This window comes from Pogona vitticeps, chromosome 4 (genome assembly GCF_051106095.1).
Source record: "Pogona vitticeps strain Pit_001003342236 chromosome 4, PviZW2.1, whole genome shotgun sequence".
In the NCBI taxonomy this organism is placed as follows: Eukaryota; Metazoa; Chordata; class Lepidosauria; order Squamata; family Agamidae; genus Pogona; species Pogona vitticeps.
The window spans coordinates 83,862,570-83,872,500 of record NC_135786.1 but is presented as its reverse complement, the minus strand read 5'-3'; the positions used below and the strand labels follow the sequence as shown (position 1 = coordinate 83,872,500).

Here is a 9,931-nt window from a genome sequence, read left to right as displayed (position 1 = left end):
AGTACAGAGTTTTCAAAGGTAGTGGAGGGTGCAATCCTGTTTACACTTGTAGGGCAACAAGCCCAGTTGGATTCTAATGATACATTTCTAAGCACACATGAATTGGTTTGTATACTTCGGAGGGGGGCAGGTGCTTCGAGCCCATTAGTGCTTGCCAGCACAGCAAATGGCAGGCAGTTAGTGGGTTCATAAGCAAAAAGCATCTGAAGGGGCCCAGCTTTGAACCCCTGGGATAAATCCAAGATACTGGTAGCTCTCCCACAGTCAAACAATACTTGTTTGATATAACATAAAAGACATAAATGGGCAAAGATAGTGACAACCTTGATGGATTTCAGGATGAGGGAAGCCAAGATTCAAGATATATTAACCTGGTGAACAGAGAGATTAAAAGGGGAGGATACATTAAAAATATTAATTGAGCTTAATAGAAAACATTATTTTTTTAAAAAAATCCCAAATCTCTACTGGGTTTTAAAAATATGGCTTCAGTAATGTCTGACTTAGGAACATGGGAGATCTCTGTTTCAATACAGTTACAAAGCTGGGGATATTTATTTTCTTTTGCTTTGTTCAGTGAATCACTGTATATTCTTAAAGTATGCCCAAAGTTCAATCTAATCTAGATGGTATCATCAGAGTTTTATACCATTACTGTAATTACATTTGTGTGCACAACTCAATTACTGAGGATATGGATCGTTACCTGTGCAATTTGATTATAGAATTTAAATCAATATATTTGATATAATCACAGTTAAGGTTACAGTAAATTCTATCCGAAACCACATTATGTCTTACTGTTTTGTTGTATGCATTTTAATAATTCACTTTTAAGCCAGAATACTTCAGTGAAAAGAGGGTATTTGTCTTTCTAAGTAATTTTACTAAAGAGGAGGAAATGACACAGTAAATCATCCAAGAGGCTAAATAAATTACCTAGCATATAGGTTGATGTTATAATTTTCCATGGACATCTTGTTTTTTATTAAGAAAGCAAACTTGTCCACTCTGATACCCTTGTGTTTTTGAAAATTGATTGTTAAAGCAAAGTTTCATTATTAAAAAATGAGGTAGTGACAGGTTTTGGCTCAAAAACTTCAAGACAAATAAAATATTGGTTATTCAGGCCTTTGTGTTTGCTGTTTAACAGAACACTCCACATCATCCCATCTCTGGGTTAGAAATATTTAACCATTATCAGGTGGTCAACAAAACACAACCTAATCAAATACAGAAGAAGGTGCCACAGATTGCTGGAACCATCCTCAGCATTTAAATCATTTTTGAATGACCTGCTTCATTTGATCAGAACAGACTCTTCTAAGGATATGAACACATTTGGTGAAACTATGAGAGAAGTGGATGGGTTGATCATTCTTGCCCACAATGTTTAAGGGTACTATAGATTTTCTCTATCCACTGCCAACCCACTGTTACCAATCACCTTGCTGATAGAGGTGGTGAATGGATGCACCCTCATGCATATGCATTTAAACTCAATGGGTTGGAGCATCTATCTGCAGAGTCAGGGACCAGGAATTTGAACACTCACTGTGTCTCCCACAAAAGGGGTGGAGGATGGGGTTACTTGCCCTGCCACCTGTGGGCAAGCTCCATGATCCCAGAGCACCACCAGACAGAGGAACTACTAGACAACTTAAACCCAGAAAACTCAGGGACGGGTTCCATAACGTGGAAGTGGCTCTTTGGCAAATTGTATTGTTTCTATCATCTCACTTTCTTTAATCAAATAATCTCCACATGGCTTAGGAAGAAATTTTCATATGCTAGACACAATAAAATGCTATTCAAATGATGACAAAAACTTCTCAGATGACTAAACTCATTGTCATGCTTTCAAGCCAATTAAAACAATTAAGTATGAAAACAGGGAGACACATCTTTAGCTCACATTGAAATTCAGTCAAGGTGAAGGTTTTAGCAGTTCACCTGAAGCTGAAAAGAAAGGAGGCCCTCCAATTCTCCATCGGGAAGGAATTCCACAGCAGCAGGACTCACAATAGAGCCTCCCATATTGGTTACAAAGGACTGAACAGGATTACACATGGGCACTCCTTCAAACTGTTCTCATTGCATTTTTTTCTGTGTTAAGTGAAGCTGAAAAGGTGAAAATCATAAAACGTATTTAAACTAGAAGAAATATCATGTGACTCAAACAGTCCTTTGGTTAATTCTCCCTTTGCTTGCCTGATCCTGGAAACAAGAAGATGTGACACAGCTGAAGGATTTATAACTAGGGCCATAACTTTATTAACTCTTAATTGGTAACCTCCCACCTCCTGCAGAGGGGCCTATCACAGGGCAAACACCTGGGGCAGGAGAGCCTCCACCTGACCCTCAGTGGGCAAGTCCTAAGCCCTGGGTCTGTGCTGTCCCATAGACAGCTTGTTCTCAGCTGGCTAAAACCTGACTAACCCTCTCCTGCTGCCTAAGCCCCATGCCCTTAGGTGGGCAATGGCAAGGGCCAGCCACTCATTGGAATGCAATGATGCTCACCTTATAGTCTGTGTTACCGATCAAGGCAAGGAGCACACCATTGGTAAGCCTCCTGCCCCCCCCCCCCCACACACACCAGGAGGTGAATCACAGCCTACAGTTCCTGCTGCAGTTCCTGGAAGAAAATGTCAGTTCCTAATTCTGGCAAACGTACAGTACCCCCATCACCCTGATACAGTTCCAAATGCTCAGCCCTAATGTCCGGATGGAGAACAACTGAACCCAAATGGATTTCACTGTTAACCCCCTCCCCTGTGCTTGATCTATGCACTTGGGGTCACACTCTGCCCTCCACACCCTCCTGGGGATTAGAGCTGACCAAACTATGTAGAGCCCCAGCCATCTTTCCTTCATGACCTGCAAATCACTTGCAACTTATAAAATGAATGACTTGCCCTTTCTCTGTCCCAGGTCATTGCTGCCCAAGTGAATAAACCAAGATCTCTTGAGTTGATTCCACACTGCCCTGTAAAAGCATGGGCAGCAGACTGTCCCAAGGCATGCTCCACTTTCTCCTCTATTCCAAAGAGGCCCATGCTCTGAGAGCCAAGGATTTGCCCCGTGACATCCTAGCAGCATGCTGCACTGCCCAATACACAAAGCTGTGACCATAAGTCGGGATCCACAGCTTCCTTTCCAGCAAACATGACATAAACAAGAAAAAGAACAACCACCAGCAAGTGTGCTTCTCATGGAGGGAACAGATGAACTTAAGTCCTGATGTCCATCAAGACACCTTCTGTATCGTATTTGGTCCACCCCAATTTGGTTGCATTCAAAGCTGCCCCAATTCAGAATGAGTGTGTGTACTCTAGAGCAGTGGTTCTTAATCTTGGGTTACTCAGGTGTTTTTGAACTGCAACTCCCAGAAATCCCAGCCAGCACAGCTGGTGGTGAAGGCTTCTGGGAATTGCAGTCTAAAAACACCTGAGTAACTCAAGGTTAAGAACCACTGCTCTAGAGTCAGAACCACAGAAATGTTCTTTAGGGATCCAGCATTGTGCCTGCTAGCAACGGTGCTCGGTACAGCTGGATAGGCTATCTCTAACGTATCTGCCTGTCTCTGCCTGTCCACCTCTGCTAAGCATTGCTCCCTACCAGCCCAGAAACTTGGTGTCTTTCAGAGCAGGAACTGAATCCATCCTCCTAGCTTTCAACTGCTCCTTCACTTTTCAGATCCCCCCCCCCCAAGTAGCTGTTCAGGTTAGTGACCAGTCATTGAAAGGTGAACATAGGCTTTGTTTCCAAGTTGGATTGCTTAGAGCAGTGGTTCTTAACCTTTGTTACTCGAATGCTTTTGAACTGCAACTCCCAGAAACCCCTGTCAGGACAGCTGGTGGTGAAGGCTTCTGGGAGTTGCAGTCCAAAACTCCTGAGTAGCCCAAGGTTAAGAACCAGTGGCTTAGAGCACTGGTTCTTAATCTTTGTTACTCAGATGTTTTTGGACTGCAACTCCCAGAAGCCTTCACCATCAGCTCTGCTGGCTGGGGTTTCTGGGAGTTGCAGTTCAAAAACACCTGAGTAACAAAGGTTAAGAACCACTGGCTTAGAGGTTTTCTGGAATCGTGTATCTGAAACACTTATGTAAATCTATGTAATTTTAGCTTCTAAAGATGGGCTATCTACAATGTGTAGTTTCGCCCTCCCTGGCAGTGACAATCTAACTTCTAGATTATACAAATCTAGAAATTTTAGCCTAGGCGTTGCTAATGTCACCCCCTCTCCTTCTTTTCCAGCCCTATGCAAGTATTACTAAGTTTTCAGGTACTGGACCAATTTAATTCTCCTGCTTTGATTTCACAGTTGTCCTGCATCCAGGGACACTACAGCCATGCTCCAGTTAATCAGATCAGGCTATCGGTTGCATATTACAGCTTCTTATATTATTTTTTCCCCATATAAATTAGATAACTAGCTTGGGGTTGCTCTCTTTTGAAAGGTTAGCCTTTCCCCAACACTTACTAAGGTTTGAAATGAATAGGTCTACATCGCATAAGCCCATGTCACAGTTCTATTATCTGCATTTCTATGTATTCATTATTAACACACATCACTGATTAGCTTTTGCTTCCAGTGGGAAATAAACAGCAGTAAAAGGGGGCAAGCCCCTGTGATATCTGTTTCACAGCAATAAAATGCTCTGTCAGTTGCTCCAGTGCAATCTTGGGACTTAATGGAGGCTTTTGCAATCATTCCAGGAGCAAAGTGATTCCCTAATCTGAAGTTCCATTGATAGAAATGGTTCAACAGGGCACTCAAATTTATAAAAAAAAAACAAAAAACTCCTTTACATGTAGTGTGAGAAAGGTTTCCTGCTTCAAGGAGGTAGCTGTTTAATATTAAACTCCTCTTTCTCTTTAGGTGAATATCAATGTACTTTTAATAGCACCAGCTTAGCCTTTGCTAATTAAGGAATGGGCTTCACATTAATCCAGAATGCTTTAAAAAATCCTCTTCAAATAGGAATTCAAGTATCTTGAATTAGAGTACAGCTTTAATGAAAAATATGAAAGTTTATCAACTCCCTAGGTAATCAATTCCATTGTTGTACTGCTCTAACAGTAAAGAGGTTTTCCCTGATATTTAGCTAGATATCCAAATATTCCTGTAGTTTGAACCCATTGTTACATATCCTGCACTCTGGAATGATTGAGAACAAATCCAGCCTCTCCTCTGTATGATAGCCTTTCAAGTATTTGAAAAGTGCTATCATATGCCCCCTCAGTCGTCTTTTCTCAAGGCTAAACAAGCAGGACGTGGTGGCGCTGCGGGCTAAACCGCAGAAGCCTGTGCTGCGGGTCAGAAGACCAAGCAGTCGCAAGATCGAATCCACGCGACGGAGTGAGCTCCCGTTGCTTTGTCCTAGCTCACGCCAACCTAGCGGTTCGAAAGCATGCAAATGCAAGTAGATAAATAGGGACCACCTCGGTGGGAAGGTAACAGCGTTCCGTGTCTAAGTCGCACTGGCCGCGTGACCACGGAAGATTGTCTTCGGACAAAACGCTGGCTCTATGGCTTGGAAACGGGGATGAGCACCGCCCCCTAGAGTCGAACACGACTGGACAAAAATTGTCAAGGGGAACCTTTACCTTTACCTAAACATGCCCAGTTCTTTCAGTTTTTCCTCATAAGGCTTGATTTCCAGTCCCTTGTCATCCTTGTTGCTCTCTTCTGAACTTGCTCCAGTTTGTTGGTATCCTTCTTAAAGTGTGGTGTCCAGAACTGGGCACAATAATTCTAGATGAGGCCTAACCACTGCTGAATAGAGGGGAACTAGACCGAGGATGAGATTGTTTGAACAGTGTCATCGAAGCAACCAACATGAATTTGACACAACTCCGGGAGGCGGTGGAAGATAGGAGGGCCTGGTGTGCTCTGGTCCATGGGGTCATGAAGAGTCGGACACGACTAAACGACTGAACAAACAAACAAACAAACAAACAAAAGTTTCTCATGGGATTTGGGAAATATTTTTTATTAATGCATCCTAAAACAACATTTGCCTTTTTTGTAGCCATATCACATTGTTGGCTCATATTCAGCTTTTAATCTACAACAATTCCAAGATCCTTCTCACTCATAGTATTACTGAGCCAAGTATCCTCCATCTAGCAACTGTGCGTTTGGTTTTCCTCCCAGGTGAAGAAGTTTGCACTTATCTCTGTTAAATTTCACTCTCTCTTTTTTTCTCAGTGCACAAACCTATCTATATAATTTTGAATTTTGTTCCTGTTTTCTAAAGTATTAGCTATTCCACTCAATTTTGTGTCATCTGCAAATTTGATGAGTATTCTCTACACTCCGATTAAAGTTGTTTAATAAAAATGTTGAAGAGCACAGGGCCAAGGACTGATCATTGGGATACCGCACTTGTTACCTTCTCCCAGTTTGAGAAGGAGCCATTGATAAGCACTCTCTAAATACGATGCTGTAATAAACTGTTTATCCATATAACAATTGTTCTATCCAGCCCACAGTAATTAACTTGCTAATCAGAATATCAAGGGTTGTTTTGCGAAGGCTTTGCTAAAGTCAAGATATTTTACACCTAGAGTATTCCCACCCTCTGCCAAGTCTCATAAAATACATCAAATTTAATTGGCCGTGTGGAACAGATCCTGAGCCATTTCCCCTTCCCTCTCTCCCATGTCTAGGAAGGCAACATCTCTAAGAACCTTTGGCTGCAAATTCTACCAAGAGTGCTGTGGATTCTGACAAACTGAATTAGGCTGATTTGGACAGATCTGGAAGACAGACAAACCAAAGCGAGATCTGAATACCCCTGAAGTCTCAAGAGCATCCTGGATTTTGAAGGCTACAGAGACAGTGTCACCAAATTCGGATACATTTTTATCCAGCATCTTCATATAAGGATAACACCTCGGAGAGAGAAAGAGAATTTGTTATTTTACCAGGAGTCTTCAATCTCAGTCAATTGAAAAATAATTGAAGTAATATATCTCTGGAGTGAGTCGCTGCTTGGTGCTTTGTGTGTGTGTGTGAGAGAGAGAGAGAAAGAGAGAGAGAGAGAGAGAGAGAGAGAGAGAGAGAGAAATTAAAACTTGGTGGAGTTTCTAGAAGTGGGAGGGCATAACACCAGGTGTTTCCATGGCAAATGCTGGTTTTCACATCTGCACTTCAGGTCATTTTCATGCAAATCGCAAACTTCAAAAACGAAAAGAAAAGAAAAAGAAGAGCACACATAAAGGAAGCAAATTGCATACACCCAAATATGAGCACTCTTTCTACCATTACACAGCATCTGTCTTGCTGAAATTTTGCTGGTTTCTTAACTAGAGCCACATCAAAATTGTATGCAATTTTAAAAACAATCACCACAAAAAAAAATGGGGGATAAGCATGTCCTTTCAGGGTGTGTTTTGGAGCTTACAAAATGCAAACCATAAAGGTTGCTCTTGTACAAAACTCCCAATCCTTTTTTTTTTTTTTTGGAAACTTAGAAAAAGAAATATAAGAGTAGACATCAAGTTCCCCCCCCTTTAAAAAAATTTGAAAACTTAAGGATGCATAGTATGAAATACTGGGGCCCAGACTTATCTGGGGCACCCTAGTTGTGGCCGGAGTGGCAGTTCCCAAGCTAGTGGCAGGTCGCAGACAGGGCTGGAGCTGGTATTGTGCCTCTTTCAAGGCTCCCTCACAGAAAGAGCCTTGAATACAGAAAGATTCTCTCCCCCACTGGCTTACCATTGGTTGGCCGGAAAAGGTTTCTACCTGTCAGCTTTGTATTGGCCAGTGAGAAATTCAGAAATAAAGACAATGGACAAGCAGACTGGAGGTCTTAAGGCTTCAATCTGTCCAGAATATATATATATTATTGCTAGCCTGTGGCTCACTGGTTTTTGGTGAGCAATGTAAATGAGAGTAAGGAGACAGCAGCAGCCGTGGAGGATGTCGGAGGTGCAGCAAGTTCACAGAAGCCGTGGTAGCGGTGGGTGCATCAAGAGGGGGGCAAGAGCACATAGGAAGTTGGTGGTGCAGCAGTGGCTGAATCAAGACACTGGGGAGTGCACAGAAGCAGCGGGGGGACATTGGCAACATGACAAGAGGAGTCAAGCCCAGCAGAAGAGCTACTCAAATGACCCAGAGAGGCACTGCCTTGAGTCCTCTGGGGGTAGAATAGATCCACATGGGCCAGCTCCCCAATAGCTGAATCACTGACTGTAGGACCTGTTCAGCCACAGCCTTGGAATGCCCCAAGCAGTACCTTAATCCCATGTGGGCCACCTTACACCCCACCTCTCGTGAACTGAATCACTGGATATATAGACACATATACCACCATGAGTAAACTTGCCATTTAAAAAAGCTGGAATTGATGGGGCTCAGTCATCCTGAAAGCATATATGTCCATGGGTGTATATACCTATATACTCTTTCAGAAAAGATCTTAAATCTAGAAAGGCTCAGCCATTCTGACAATCTATACTTTGGTATAGGGGCTCGGTTGCCCATGCTTGTGGAGTGCTGGGGTGTACTACTGTGTATATAGGAATATACCCCAAGCAGGGGAAGAACAGATTTAAGGAACTCAATTTGGTGGACAAAGTGCCAGAAGAACTATGGATGGAGGCTCGTAACATTGTACAGGAGGCAGCAACAAAAACTATCCCAAAGAAAAGGAAATGCCAAAAAACAAAGTGGCTGTCCAACGAGGACTTACAAATAGTAGAGAAGAGAAGGGAAACAAAATGCAAGGGAGATAGGGAAAGTTACAGAAAACTGAATGCAAATTTCCAAAGAATAGCAATTGGAGACAAGAGAACAGAGGAAAATAATAGAAAGGGAAAAACCAGAAATCTATACAAAAAATTTGAAGATATTAAAGGAACATTTTGTGCAAAGATAGACATGATAAAGGACAAAAATGGTAGGGACCTCACAGAAGCAGAAGACATCAAGAAGAGGTGGCAAGAATACACAGAAAAATTATACCAGAAAGATCTGGATGTCCCAGACAACCCAGATAGTGCGGCTGCTGACTTTGAGCTAGACATTCTGGAGAGTGAAGTCAAGTAGGCCTTAGAAAGCATGGTTAACAACAAGGCCAGTGAAGGTGATGGCATTCCAGTTGAACTATTTAAAATCTTAAAAGATGACTGTTAAGATGCTACATTCAATATGCCAACAAGTTTGGAAAACTCAGCAGTGGCCAGAGGATTGGAAAAGATCAGTCTACATCCCAATCCCAAAGAAGGGCAGTGCCAAAGAATGCTCCAGCTACCATACAATTGCACTCATTTCACACGCTAGCAAGGTTATGCTCAAAATTCTCCAAGGTAGGCTTCAGCAGTATGTGGACTGAGAACTCCCAGAAGTACACGCTGGATTTCAAAGGGGCAGAGGAACTAGAGATCAAATTGCTAACATGTGTTGGATTATGGAGAAAGCCAGAGCAAACATGCTGATCAGGAGTTCCTCCCTGCACCTCAAAGTCCTTCAATGAATCTGCAAGACAGAAGATCTCCCACCAAGACTATACGGACTCCCCAAAATCCACAAGTACTCAATCCCAATCAGGTTCATTGTAAGTGCCATCGGCTGCCCAACATATGAATTAGCCAAATACCTAGCGACCCTCCTACAGACCCACATTGGACAAACAGCATCCTACATCAAAAACTCAAGACATTTCATAAGCAAGATCAGCACCCTAAAACTCAACCCTGGGGACAGACTTATCAGCTTTGATGTAGTATCCCTGTTCACCAAGGTACTGATAAAGGACACTCTGACATTCATCCAGCAGATTTTTCCAGAAGACATCAAGGCCCTTTTCCAACACTGCCTAATGGCCAGCTATTTTCAGTGGGATAATGAATTCTATGAACAGACAGATGGAGTGGCCATGGGGTGCCCCCTCAGCCTGGTTATAAAAAACTTCTACATGGAG

At 42.5% G+C, this 9,931-nt stretch overlaps 1 long non-coding RNA gene across 1 annotated transcript in view; it reads left to right on the top strand.

Moving 5' to 3' along the window:
* The window catches only part of LOC144589096 (uncharacterized), an 11,884-nt gene extending 4,394 nt beyond the window's left edge, over positions 1-7,490 (top strand). The window contains exon 2 of the long non-coding RNA XR_013545002.1: positions 6,675-7,490. This is a non-coding gene — a long non-coding RNA (uncharacterized LOC144589096). The remainder of the gene's footprint in view (positions 1-6,674) is intronic.
* Positions 7,491-9,931: the final 2,441 nt, after the last annotated feature.